The sequence below is a fragment of the Anas platyrhynchos genome, chromosome 3 (genome assembly GCF_047663525.1).
Source record: "Anas platyrhynchos isolate ZD024472 breed Pekin duck chromosome 3, IASCAAS_PekinDuck_T2T, whole genome shotgun sequence".
Taxonomy (NCBI): Eukaryota; Metazoa; Chordata; class Aves; order Anseriformes; family Anatidae; genus Anas; species Anas platyrhynchos.
This window is the reverse complement of record NC_092589.1, coordinates 8,514,635-8,529,291: the sequence shown is the minus strand read 5'-3', so window position 1 is coordinate 8,529,291 and position 14,657 is coordinate 8,514,635. Positions and strand designations below refer to the sequence as shown.

At 42.3% G+C, this 14,657-nt stretch overlaps 1 long non-coding RNA gene across 3 annotated transcripts in view; it reads left to right on the top strand.

Moving 5' to 3' along the window:
- Positions 1–13,061, top strand: part of LOC110354508 (uncharacterized) — a 31,264-nt gene extending 18,203 nt beyond the window's left edge. The window contains exon 4 of one of the 3 annotated variants that reach the window (XR_011807822.1): positions 12,686–13,061. This is a non-coding gene — a long non-coding RNA (uncharacterized lncRNA). Of the gene's footprint in view, positions 1–4,763; positions 5,677–12,685 lie in introns of those variants that run through there. The other 2 variants (XR_002406579.4, XR_002406578.4) reach the window with 2 other exon arrangements.
- The last annotated feature ends 1,596 nt before the right edge of the window (positions 13,062–14,657 follow it).

The window sequence follows — 14,657 nt, the reverse complement described above, 5'->3', positions numbered from 1 at the left end:
GTAGCAGAAGCACACAGGTTGTGTCAAAGTAAATGGATGGTCACGGATGTCATTTACACATTCTAAATGCTTCTCTGAGGTGAGTAAAGGTACAGAACAGCTTCTATTGGATACATTGCAGCAGATCCACAGAAACACCAAGGATAACCCTTGTAAAATTAGATTAAAAGCAGCTTGCTTTGAATACAGGATTGGTCTGATGCCCCTTCCAACCTTAATTATCCTATAATTCATATTTATCTTATGTGATTCTTATGTGCAACCACATTATATCTAAAACAGCCCTGTCACTCACCCAAGTGTGTCTGGATGCCTCTTTACTCCATCCTGCAGTTCTGCTATGACATAGTTTCTGAAGCACTTGGGTAGGAAATAAGGGAACGTGAGTATAATGAGAGAGCTTCTGTCATTTCCCTGAGTATGGTAAGAAACCAAGAGTTCACATTGTAGTGCCTAGCATTGTAACCTAGTACATGCCTGAGTTTCCTTTATATCAGATGTTCTGCAAAGTAATGGTGCTTGTGTAATGTAGGAAGGTGGTTTTTTTCTTCTCAGATTGCATGTTCACTTGTGTCATATTGAGCCATAGCACCCTGCTCAGACAAAATGTACTGTTGTGAGCCTTGGTTCGTGTGCCTGCAGCTTAGCTCCTTGTTGTGCAAACAGAAGAATGGAGAACCTGCAGGCAAACTTTGCTACATGTTAATGTAAGAACTGTGCTGAAATGTAGTAACAAAACACTTTGGAGTTCACAGATCTTTCCTAACACATCTAGCAACCCAGTCAAACATGGTATTCCCTAGGGGGAGAGAATATGTTGATGAATATGGCCTTCAAACCTGTGTAAGACATCCTCACTACTGGAGTGAATGCTAATTCTGCTTCAACCACAGCTGAGTGGTACTTCACTAGGTGACGGAGCACACTGATGTCTTAGCTCCTGAATCCATGTATGACCTCTGGGGAAACGAGCAGATTGCTTCACTTTTTTCTGTGCCTATCCCATTCTGTTTAGCTGGGATGTGCTTGGGGCTTTTGCTGCAAATATCCTCAGGACAGTCAGTACAGGATGCTGTAGGATAAGTCTTATGTTGATACCGGGATAAGCTGTTGTGGACCCATTTATTCTGTTCCTCGCAAGCTGCAAGTTGCAGTGGATAGTTTATTTCTGGCACCTGCTCCAGCTCCTTTACCTCAGTGCTGTGTTGACGTCTGCAGCATTTTCATTGCTTTTGATGACATACCAGAGAGGAGCCCTGGTTTCAGCTGGAGACCACATAAGACAGATCAGAGTTGCTAAGCAAAAGAGGTATAGCTTCAATTTAAGAGGAATAATAAGTAATTAAAAAATACCACTTAGAAAATGGTCAAATGCAGATTGCCAGTGCTTTCTCCACTGGCTTCTCAGGAAAGAAAGCTTTCCTCCTTCTGTTCCAGTCACCCAACTTAACATCGGGTAGAGTCAATGTTAGGGTATGTGCGTGGCAGCTCTGTCATTGCACTGGATCTGTTACTTCACTGGGGAGTTTCCTGGTGGGTGGTTTCATGCTACATGAGCAAACTTCCAGTGACTTCAATAAGAAATCACCAAACTGTTTATTTTCTGTGGCTTTCCTCTCATTACTCAGATTAGAATATATGGCTTCATAGAAACACATGTTCTTTGTTCCTTCCTAGTCATAAGTGTTCCCGTTTGTTAAAAAAAATTCCCACAGCGCAAATCAGAGGCGGGGGGCTCTAATTTTGATTGACATGTGGGAAAGGATGAGGGGAACAGAGCAGGCGCCAAACAAAAAGAGAGCACGAGGAAAGTATTGGTCTCTTAATGAGCTGGGTAGTACTGAAGCAGATGAGGGACTGTGTGGATAAAGCTGAATAATTTACTTTACAGCCGTAGATAGGATGAAGCATGTAAAACAAACAAACAGACAAACAAAAAAACTAATCTGCCTTGAGTCCCTCTAGGTTAAACTTTGTGCTGCAAAGCAGCAGGCCTAGACTGGCATAAATTGGTGGGAGGTGGGATGTATCCCTGGTCTGAAGGGCTTTCTGTCTGAACTGTGTGCGCTGCCCTGCCTGCATCTCTTGGGAGTAAACTTAGTTATCAAATATCTGGTGTAATTACTTCCTGCAAGAGGAGAAGCTCTGGTCCCCGCAGGCTTAGCGCATCTGGTGAGGTAAGGCTGGATTTCCAGCCCAGCATTTTCCCCCTGGGACTAGGCACGGCCATTAGTTGTCTCTCTCTGCACCTTCCGGCAGTCTTATGCCAAGTGCTGATGGTGTGCCTGCCTCTTCAGTTGTAGCAGCTGCTGAAACTCGTACTGGATGGGGGGCAAGTTCTGAAAGCCAAAGACAGCTCTGGATGGAATGGTTCCACTCAGTCTTTTACTCGAGTGATTTTTGTGATTAATTCTTTAAGCAAATGTATTCGTTATCCTCCTCCAAGAGATTCAAAGGAAACCCTACTTGAGTTATGACACTTAGTTCTCAAAAAAAAAAAAAGCATGACTTGTAGGGTTTTAACATACTTTCTAAAGTAGCTCCATGAGTCTTAAGTCTATAAATACTACATTTTTCTTTGCTGAACATCTCACCTTTCTAACAGCTTTGCTGAAACTCGAGTTTTCTCCAGTTCTGCTCTAAATTCTCACACACAGATCAAGATCACTCTACAATTCTTAAAGCACCCAGGCACCTCAGCTGCTTTCCCATCCAAAAAAAGCCCTCAGCAAAACAACCAACCAGGCAGGATGGCTGTCTGCTGACCACAGTTTTTATTCAGCCCTGAAGGTTTTATCTGTTCTTACATATACACAACCAAAATAGAAGTAGGCACTTGTGGGGATTTTGCTCTCACTTGCTTATGTGCATATCTCATGCCTTAGTGGCTCTTTATGACACCCTAGTAATATAACGGGCCTTCAAACATTACTACTTCATTTTGATGCATTACCATAAAATAAATGGCTTGAGTGTAAAGAAGTATCAATTTTGTTGTGATTTTAGTGTGAATCAAGTCAGCGTAAACACACGCTAATCTTGTTCTGCTCTTCACATTCCTGTAGTCATTAAGAATGGATTTCTTGTTTCCTAAATGGATTCTTGCAGCCTCCACCCTAGGAGCCCAGATCCTGGGGTGCTGTGCAATTTGCTACAACACTGGGCCCGTGCAATTTTCAGGGGAGATGCATTTTCTAGCAGAGAGGGATGGAAAGTAGTGGGATCAAATTTTGGAAGCTTCTTGTGGTGAGTGAAATATTTTTCCACTTAAAAATCTTGCTCAAGAGGTTGTTGTTTCTGGATCATTGTCTCCCTGAAAAATCAATGTAAGTTTTGTTTCCTTTCTAACGCCCTTGGAGCAGTGTTAGGAATTCTGCCTGTGTTGCTACAAGAGGAATGAATAAGCTGGTCATCTTTTCTGTGTTTTGATGTCATCACTGCTGCTCAAAAGTTGATTGATTCAGAGACAGGAGGAGACTCATTTGTACACAAGTGCTCTGGCTTGATAACGATTTTGGTGCGAAGTTCTTGCTTGGAAAAAAAAAGGCAGAAGGTCAGTTTTAGGTTGCCTATTTGAGCCATGATTTCTGGGCCAGTTTACCTGCTGCTTTGGAGCAGCAGAATAAAAGACAGTGGTAGAAGCTGATCTGTGTAGAAGGTGGACACCATATTTTCATTTTGGCATTTGATTTTACAGCTTTGACAATAAAACACCATTTCATTATCACTTAACATACAGAGGACCCTGTGGGTCTATTTTTAATACTGAAACCATGTGTTTCTGTCACAGTAAAAGCTGTCCTTTATATTTTAAGCAAGAAATAATATTCCTAGAAATTGCATTTTAAATGATAAAGAACTGCAAGCAGATTGAGAAGCGTTCTCTAAATCTTTCAACTTCTATGCAACAGAGTAAAGATATAAAAGAACGCAAAAAATAAAAATAAAAAAATTGTGATCTCTCACCCTCTGGCACAGTATTCTCTGTGGTGTAAGCTTCCACAGAGCAGCTTATTTTCTTCCACTTGATAGTGAAAGCAAAGGGTTGGTTTTAATTAATTGCATGGAAGGCTGAAAAGCAAGCTCAGAGCTACTAATACACTTCTCCTGACAATAGATGAAAATGCATTTTCAAACTTGAGAAAATAGAGTTTGCCAGGTTTGATCCGAACAGCTCTCCTGGGCCAGTACCCTGCCTCCGAAATGCCTGGCTTCCTAGCCAGGAGTAAGAACCTTCTCCACCTTATGCTTTGTCTTGGGTGGTTTTACTTCTTCCTAGAGCCTGACATAAGCAGTAAGCTGTATTTCCATTCCAGGACTTCTTTCTGTTCTTTGTGTTTAATACCCATAGATTTCACTTCCTTCATTATTACCATTCTGAAGATTAGAGTTAGAATGAGATTTGCTCCTCCTTTAAATCCCCTGTGTAATTCCTCATCTTCAGTGACGTACTGAGGCAGGGAGGGAGTCCCCTGTTATAACTAACCACTGTGAGAACAGACATTAGTGTTTTGCCTTTGGGGAGGGTTCATGTGAGCTGCAGACCTTGTCTGTACCACATTTTTTCTCTTTCCCATATTGATAAACAACTTCTAAACAGGTGAGGAGGATAAACCCACTATCAAAGAACTAGTGTGTGTTTGCCTGTCTGCTCTCTGAACGTCTGTTTGGTGGGGAAACGGGGAAGCCAGGCTGAATGCATGAATATCAGGCAGCTAAAAATCCATTTTACATGAGCACATTCTGTCTTGTTGGCTCTCTAGGTGCCCAGAGTCTGTGTTTATGCCTGCACGTACCTCATCTTGCAGAAGAGAAGATAGGCAAGGGTTGGGAATGCTGTTACAACCACTTGAATGCCCCTGCTCCGCTGTGTCTGACATTTGCCTGCCAGGACGGTGTTAAGAATTAGAGGGGTCAGAGAAAAATTGAGGGATTAAATCAGCAAAAGAATGCTTCAGACTGGCTTGCAAAATGTGGGATGATGAAAGAAACCTGCTGAGGTTTATTTCTGTTTGGATAAAAGGTGTTACCACCACAAACCGGCTAAAGGTTAAAAGCTGGATTACAAACAGAGAAACATTGGTATCAGACAGCTATCAGCAGTCAAACATACCTTTCTGTGTCTGTACCAAGTGCTCCTGTGCATGGTTAGAAATGACCTTTATTTTCAAGGAAAATAGCGATAATGTTACTTAAAAGTAAGTGCTGATACTAAGAATCCTTCCACTTCTCTGACAGTTGCCTCAAAACACCTCTAGTCATATCTTGTATGAATTAGCCTCTAAGTATCTAAATTTGCAAAAATGGATCTAAGATTGTGCAAGGCTAAGATACAGACCAGTTCGCAACTGTGTCTATTCATTTAAAATGTCATTGTTTAAGCAATAAGCACTTCCATCCTGTCTTCTATATGCTTTATAAGATAGTGTCTTTCACTTTGTGTTCACATTGGGGGAATCATTATCATTGTCATCACAACAGTGATACCCTCTTTGTGTGAGAACAACAGCTGGCCACAATGTTTCATGAGTATTGTGCAGCTTAAAAAAAGCAAAAGTACAAAACAATGATTTCTATAGACCTTCCCCGTGCTTTTTATCATCTTTCAGAGGGCATTTCTATACACTCCTTCAACATTTTCAATCCTTTATTTTGAAGAAAGGAAATCAGTGACATTCTCTCAGTTACGGATGTGCTGAGCTGACTTTAGCCAGAAAACTGGTGCATCAGAGCTACACCAGGGGGGCTGTGCAAATCCTTCTCAGCAGCATCATTCTTCCCCAAAAATCAAAACAATCCTCCTGATTTTGGAGACATCACTTCTATACTCCCTGATATTAAACACACAAATTTACTGCAGTGCTTTGACTACTGACTGTCCTCTTCACTTGGAGTTTTATCACCAGTCAGGGGAAAGATGCTAGCTCAGTAATTAATCCACTTTGCTATGATACTTCGCCACTTTGTGGAGAAAATGTTACTGTTTAGACTAAATGGATTTTTACTTAGACTAGAGTTTTCAAGAAGAAGCCAGTGCAGCTTCCCCAGGACCCACAGTGCTCTAGAGTCGGCAGGAAGTTTGCTCTGACATAAATCCTGTTCTAATTTTCTTCAACCCAGCACTTTGCTTGGTATGTTTCTCTGGCTTTGGGTGGTTTGAAATCACCTTGTTTTTTCCTTCTTCAAGTCTTTGCATGAGCCAGATGTCAGTTCTGGGAGGCTGCCCTAGTCACATTGTGCTCATCTCGAATGCCATGTTCTTCTCAGTCAGTGCTATGCTGGAATATAGCCACAAAAAAATGGGACGAGCATAAATATTCTCTGAAAAACAAACAAACAAACAAACAGAACCACAGAAGTATAGATATTTTGATCCTGATTTCTGTCTATGGTAATGTTTGGGGGGTTTCTTTTGAAAAAATGTTTTAAAAGTTCACGATCTAGCACTGAAACTTCCACAGCTGTTTAAGGAACTGCTTTAATGTCTTGTAGGGGAGAATCAGAATCCTTTTGGGACTGTAAGGTATAACACTGGAACCTCATTCTCTAGAAGACGGCAGGAGACTCGTGTTGGCTTTCTGTAGTACCTTGAGATGGGGCAGTGACTGACATCAGATGGCTGCAGTCCTGTTGTCTATGCACCACTGATTTGACCTGCTCTGCATGTTAGGATCTTGATGTTACAAGCTAATGAATGACCAGGGGAAGGAAAAAAAGGCAGCAGAATAATGAAAGAAAGCAAGCTGAAAAGAATAAGTGCTTCAGACAACATTTTATAGTGCAAAACGTTGTAAAAAATTGATGGCCTTTCTTGGGAGAAATGGGTAAGCAACAATTGCAAGTGTTGTTTAAAGTTCATGGTCAATAAATTCAAGAGATTATTTTATTGGAAGAAATAATTTCAGCTGTTTAGGCACCTTACTGGGGGTTACAGTATAAAAATACTTGCAGTATGCACATGCACACACACACATGTGTGTATGTGTGTATATATATATATGTGTGTGTGCGTGTATGTAAACTGGAAAGGTCTGCCAGGTAAACAGCAGCCACTGAAGAGCAACAAAAATAAGAGGATGCGTGAAGAATGGGAGAAAGATACCAGAGATCTAATGAACTAAAAGTAAAGTGTTTGGTATAATTATATGAAGAATGCTTGTTTTTCCTCTTGTAATTATGCTTGAATAATGAGGGCTGCAGTGTCTGCAATGAAATTGGGGAGTAAATAACAGCTACTTTCAAGAAGGGACATGATTTAAAGCGTAGTATTTGATTTAAATAGTCTCTTTCTGAATTGAGGCACCAGGGAAATAAACCACAATCTGTTCAAGTCAGAGGGACCAGATCTCTTGTTAGTGTATGCACCAGTATCCTTGCAATTAATTTCAAGGCAGCTGTTTTGATTTATTCCAGCTATGTTGTGCAACAGTCACGGAGGCTCTGGGCTGCCTCACTTGTGTGGAATTGCCATTCATGTCTGGGCTTCAGTAAATCATCGTCAGGCATCCCAAATGAGGGGATGGGATTTGCTGTGTAGCCTTTGGATGGGAGGCTGTGGGGAGGGGAGAGGGGCCACGCAGTCAGGAAGGGATGCGTTTCTCCTTTTCCTCCCTCTTCTTTGAGTCAAAATGTTCCTCCACCATCACCAAGAGCAGGCTAGCTGAAGAGCAGTTACTGAGTAAGGTTCGGACAGCCCAGGGACTGCTGTACTGAGCAGTCAGTCTGGAAATTGCTGTGAGGTTGGTTTAATTACATAAAGATGCTGCTCTGATATACTACGGTTGTTAGAGACCCAATATTCCCAGAAAAGAGGTAGGTCTTTAAAATCAAATGACTGAAAACAGCAATTCAATTAAAGTTTTAGCACTTCTGGGAAGGGTTTTATGATGTAGCCAGAAACACTGGGTTTACTTCATCCTGGTTCTTTGCCACCAAGCGCTGCCGTGTGGGGGCTGATCTGTGCTCAGTGCCCACCTGCAGTCCACACCAGGCAAGTTTCATGCTCCCTACATGGGTCCCAGCCGTGTCCCAGAGGCCCCACCAGTGGGGGAAAGTGGCACTCATCCTGCTGGTCCCTTGGGTGCTGCTTGGCAGGCCTTGCCTAGCCTCCTTTTCTCACCTACACCTCATGTGTGGTGGGTGAAAGTGGTTCCCCTAGCCTTATCCACCTGTCAATTGGACGTCCAACCCCAAGCAGGCTGTCCTAGGCTGCACATTGCAGCCAGAAGTTTCCATCACCCCGTAGCAGTCCCGGTCAGACAGAGAAGATGGGAGCACCTCCGTGAGCTGGCTGCCCCCAGGAAGGCAGGCTGCTGGTCTGGTGAAGAGGTCCAGCCTCAGCCAGCAGCACGCTGAGCTGCACGTGTCCAGGTACCTCCCTGGCACAGTCACTTGGGCTCTTTTCTCTCTGTGACGGTAAGGTACATAGGAAATAGGTCTGCTGGAAGCTTAAATGCTATATTTAATGCTTAACAGGAACAAGGTAAGGTTTTTTCCTTCAGAAGTGTTTGAATGGTATTTACCTCTTCTTCATTTCGAAGGAGGGTGTCATTTCTCCTAGGAACTCTGAAGGCTGAAATGAGCTATTTTAAAGCTAAAACATTTTTCATCTTCAATCTACTTATCAAGTACTACTCAAATATAAGAAGGGGAAGGAGCGACATGCTGACAGTGAAAAACCTCCACCTTTCAAACCCCATGATCTGCTTAGTACCCAAAAGCTCCTCTGTCGTTTTGCAGCAGCACACACCGCTTTATGAGCAAACATTACAATATATATATTTTTAAATTACCACCTCTTCTCCAGCAGAACAGGAAAGCTTTTAGCCACTGTCACTGAGGCTGAAGGCAAAATCAATACCTACAATTCTTTGGCAAGGTGCAGCTTCCTCCACTTTGCTTTCTAGTAAATCAGAACCTTCCGGCCATTTTCCTTTGCCAGGTCAGGATTTTAACGTTTTCTCTCTTATGCAAGAAAATACACTTAGCTTTACTGCAGGTTAGGACAAAATAATGAGATTTACTGGTTAGATCCAGCCTTGCCATGGGTGTTTATGCTAGCAGTTGTGTCAGACTAGAGGTTTTCTATCTGACTGTGCTGGGAATTACAGCAGTTGAAAAGGTGTGTGTAGAAGCAGAGCTGTCTGTCTAGGCACCCCCTCCTCCCCTCAACATTTGCTCCTTTGGTGTTTCTCTGACAGCCCTTTTGTGGCATTGAACTTTTGCAAGAATGCCGGCCAGGAAGCTTGTCATCAAATGGGCTTTCAGTGTAGAAATGTTTGTAGCTAGATTTATCTAGATCCCAGATGACAAGGATTAAAAAGGGGGAATAAAAGGGATTTTTGGAGGCTGGAATGTGTGGATTGTTTGCTGGAATTTCTTGTTTGATAAATTAATATGACTGCAATAGTGACTTAAGATGACTTAAGAATAATGACTTCAGAATAATACACGAAATTTCATCCTAATGAAATTTGAAGGCAGCTTAACAGAAGTGATCAGTGCTGCAAATTAAAAACAAAAAAAATGAGGCTTATGAACCAGTGATCCTAAGGCAACAAAATGAATATGTAAAATCTATAAAACACTGACTGTGCTTAAGGGCTCTCTGCTGCCTTGCTGGGCTCCTCGGGGTGGTGTTCTGGCCTCTGCAATCCTCCCGCTGTCAACACTGCTAAGATGTACAAACAAAACTGCATTGGTTTAACAGCAAAGACTGCTGAGCATTTTTGTATTTCTGTATTTCATCTTTTTATTTTTTTGTATTCCAGCAGGGCTAGCAAGCATTAATTGGGTCCAATTTAACTTGAGTACAGTCTGGCAGACCATGGCTGCATGTCGATACAGAACTCTCAAAATAAGGGACATGGGTTGCATGTGTGCCTGCATAGTGTCCTCATCTCCCTTCACCAAAGAAATGCCATTGACATGCTCTTTCCACTGATCTTCCCATGCAACAAAAAACCCTGAGCATTGCTGAGGGAAGCAAGTCATCTGAGAATGCAAAAATAATATAGTGTGTTCTGTGGATTTGCGTTTCATCCCTATTGGAAAACCACTAGCTTTGCTTTTTCTGAATGCATTTAAAATCTTTTTTTTTTTTTTTTTATTATAAGCATATTGAGGAGCGTTTACTTATGAGAAATGTAATGTGTTTTTGTGGTTTTCTATTTTGACACCCGTCAAAATATTGAGAGTATTGATATTATTCACTTACCCAGCCCCAGCAGGAGATATGCTAGTCCTGCTTCATACCTAGTTGTGGAGGTTCAGGGGAAGAATAACATAAATATTTATTTACTGAATAGCTATAGTATCCTCTATTCAGCATGAGCTGACCTTGATTTCTAAAATTATGTTTTAAAGAGATACATTTATCTGTTGTTGGTGTCAGTGCTTTAAGTACTTCTTCATCACGATAGCACCAGGGAGATGGTACTTTTGGCTTCTGTCAGTGAACAGTTTAGCACTTTCGGTGAGCATGTGAAATCATAAATGGCCTCTAGAGAGGCTACTTCTGTTCTTTAATTCTCTGATTACTCATTAGCCTTTGCATGGATGGAGCAGGCCCTAATGTCCCAGAAGGCAGGAGCACCGTGATAACAGTCAGAACAGATCGTGCGAAATGCAGTAAGTGGGTGCTCAGAATGGAAAGGTCAGAAAGTGTCATGCACTTGTGACTGCTACCCCCTAAATTACCTTTGGAATTTCAGCCTCTGCATTGCTGAAATATGCCTTTTTCCATTAGCTGAACTGAAAGCCCTTTGCAGGGCTTAGCAGGTGCCAGTGCTGTGCCAAATTCACCAACATTATAATGCTGGGGCTGCGAATCCCTCTGGGTAGGGTTTGGGGGTTTGTCTGTCCTGTGGAGATGAGGGCACTGGAGTCAAGTGCCAAAGCTCTGCCACAGAAGGGGCTTTCTGGAGCATCCCTACAGCCAGCAGCTTTAGGAAACCACTCCTGGGCCTAGCACTTCTGACACTTTTCAGGAGTTGTACACAAAGACTCCAAAACGTGGAGCTACACCAAAGCTGTATGGCTCAGGACACTTCCCTCTCTTCTAATCCTGTGGGGTCAAAGCAAAACCTACTCCTGCCCTGGCCATGGCTTCTGCTTTTCTGTTGGGCTGATTCCCAATCTGGGCAAAATTAAAACTGGGCTGTGATGTGTACTGAGCTGTGTACCTGGCAAGCAGCTTGGATGTGGTATTGTGGGGGACAGGTGTTGAAAAATCAAGTGCAGTGGAGAAGATCTTTCACATAAAACAGGAAAATGAATCTCCTTTCCCTACAACTGCGGCTCCCTCTGAGACAAGGAAATGGACCTGACTGACGTGTGGAAAATGAGTTGTGAAGAAACATCCCCACTAAGCCCTTTGTTGCCTCTTCCCTTTTCAGCCAGTGTCTAACCCATCACACATCTTTGTACTTTAGCTGTAGTTTTCCAGTTGTTCTTGCAGATAAATTTCCCCAGGGCTGCATGGGGCGAGGAGGAAGGAGCAGAATCACTGTGTTTTGATTCCTGCGATGTGCTGGGGGTACTGGCTGTGCCATGCTTTATGATACAGATTTAGAGTTTGATGGGCTGTAAGGCAGCAAAAGAAATGGGTTCGCAAAACCGATGTCTCCTTTGCACTGAGCAGTGCTTCCTTCCCCACCGGAGCAGGCAATAAGCAGGCTGTGCCCCAGCAGCCAGATGCAGGCAGCAAACCTTTGCTCTACACAGATGCATAGGCATAGGCATCTGTGTAGGGCTCTAGTGTAAATCTTTCATACTTCCTCATTTCTTTCCAGAGCATCTAGGTTCCTCAGGCACTTAGTTGCCTTAGTTTAAAAACATCAGAGCCATTTAACTCCCCCAGAACACACTGGCAATCGGTGTGATTCGGGGTCTGCTGTTGTTTTTGTGGAGATCTGAATGCCTTTATCACTGAGGGTTTACCCAAACAGGTTCCCAGTGAAGAGTGCCCTAAATATCCTGGCAGCGCTGGACTGAGATGCTGAACAATGGACTCTCTGCCTAATATAAATCACACCTTGGTTTTCCATGAAAAATCTAGAACATAAATAATAGCAGCCACACAAATCAGGGAGCGTTGTATCTCCCCGCCTTGCCCCAGCAGTATGTTCCCCGCTGGGTAAAGCAGCAGACATCCACTGTTAGCCACCAAGTCAGCTGTATGTGAGGAATCTGTCAGAAATGAAGCCATTCTGTGCCCCTAGTGCTGCCTCCAGCCCTTACAGCTGGCTGTGGTCTTCATCAGACATGAGCATTTTTGAGGCTGGAAGGGATGCTAACGTTGCAGCGTGGTTATTTTTGCAGGGCCATGCAAGGTGTGGGTAGCTATGTCTTGGTGAGCACGGATACACCAGCTTGGGAGTGTCCCAGGTCTGCAATGCCATGATGCTGCAAAGAGGGGTTAGCTACGGGCAGGTTACTTCACTTTTAAGCAATTTGACTTGTTTCTGTGTGTTTATTTCAGTTCTACTACTATACTTTTTTTTTTCCCCCTCCAGCTGAGCTGCTTGCTAGTACTGTGTTCAGAAATGTGTGCAAGTGATAGGGGGTCTTGCTGGGCAGTGGCAAATCTTTAATCCCATTAAAGAGTCATTTAATGAAGTGTGCAAATAATGAGACCTACTGTTCCACCCTCTATGCACTATTAATTCATGCTTTGTCTTCCCAGGAAGTCAGACAGGCTGGTGTCAGGAACCAAAACTGCCCAGAATCAAGGACATCTTAGGCAAGTCTTACAACAAGTAAGGTTGGAATAAACCAAGGCCTCAGCCTGGGCTTCCCTTTGCAGAGGGGAATTTTTCTGTGCTTCAGCTGCTGCATACGGAAGGTGCTTCTGTGGCCCATCCTGAGCTGGGGAAGGGGAAAAGAGAATGTAACTAGCCTTTGCATCCACTGTGGTTGACAAAGCCCGTGTTACACTTGCAAACCATGTTTCTCTGAGGATCACTGAAAGGTAATAAATCCATCATTCATTGTAATTTGGGCAGACGTGTTACAGCAACCGCCTGCAGCACCCTATCTCTGTGGAGGGAGCTGGGCTAATCTTTATAAAACCAGCTTTTTGAAAAATAGGAATTATCCCTAGCTAACATAATACTTAGTTTCAAAACTGTCACTCCTAGCAGATATCTGTTTTTTAACCATTCTATTAAATAAATCCTTTCTCCTCTTCCATTTCAAATGGATTACTTTCATTAAGTGCTTTCACAACTTCTACTTTTTTTTTTTTTTTTTTTTTTACACAAATCAAGACAGATACTGTTTTCTTTGGAGACCTGTTAAACATCACAGACCACACATATTTTTAGTTTCGTATTCAATAATGTATTTTTGCATATTTTTAAGAGAGTAGGCAGAAGTATTTGCCTTATTTTACTACGTTTTTAATGGAAGTGAGAATTTATTGCTGAACATTTTCATAAAATGAAAATGAAAAAAATCTGACTAGGTTTAAACATTTTACTTTAATTCTGCTGTTTCTCATTTCTAACACTTATCTTCCTTTTAAACAAAAGGTGATTTAAAAGCAGAAAGTAGAATTTGTCAGAAATATGAAGCTGTAGGAACAGTTTCTATTCATAACATTAAAAAAATAATCAAATAACAAATCCCTCAAAACTGAATTTTGCTAGGATTAATTTTAAGAAGTTATGAACACCTTTGTATAAAAACTATCCAGTAAGAAAATAGAGACCAGCTGCTACTGCTACTTTATGCCTGTATGTAGACTCCTTGTTTTCCAAGGCGACTCATGTTTCAGGTGCAGTTTTCCTTGGGTAAGAAAAACTGGGGTACACCCTGCACCCTAAAACATGGGATCTGATGCCATCTGATTTAACAGGCTGTTCTAGGCTACTGCACTGCTGGGGTCTCCTTGGCCATGATCTCCACCCACGTAGGAGCACGCAGCCTGTGCTGGAAGGGCCCCTGTCGCCCATGGGGAGTATGGGGTAAAGAGGTACAGAGCAGCACTAAATGAACTGACGAGAGCAGAGCACTTAGCTTTACCTAGATGCCCTTCGAAATTTCTAAGGTGTTGCAAAATACGAATTAAGCTTTGCATTCACTGACTTGATAACTATTATTGCTATTACAAAGCCAGCACTAGATAAGAGCCACGGTACAGTTATTGCTTTTGCTATCTCTCTTCCAGATGTAGGACTTATTCCTATCAAGTGGCAGCCTTCTCCATTAATGTGGAGCTTCATTTTGCATCAGAAAAATGGGAGATTTCAAAAACATTCAGTGGCTGTCTAAACTGTTCCCACTGAAGTTCTGCCAACACTATGTGCTCCAGAAAATTAACTGGAATGTTTTATACTTCGGGCATTTTGGCCGGTTATGAAATAGGAAAAGAAAACATGAGAAGAAGCAACAAACTACATTGCCAACCCAAATGGCTTCAGCAAAAGTCTTTGGTTTATTTGTCAGTGCACTCTTTTTTAAAAATATGTGACAGAGATTCATTTTTTATTTAAACAGGGCAAAAGAAAATTTAAGCTTCCAGTCCTTATGGCTCCAGGGAAAAATGTCATTATTTTTTGAGAATGGTTTGTTAGATTTTTTTTTTTTTTTTTCCAGTTAATCTCGTGGCTTCTGGGAGGAGTTCACCTCTTGACTCTTCAGATCTGGTAATTAGT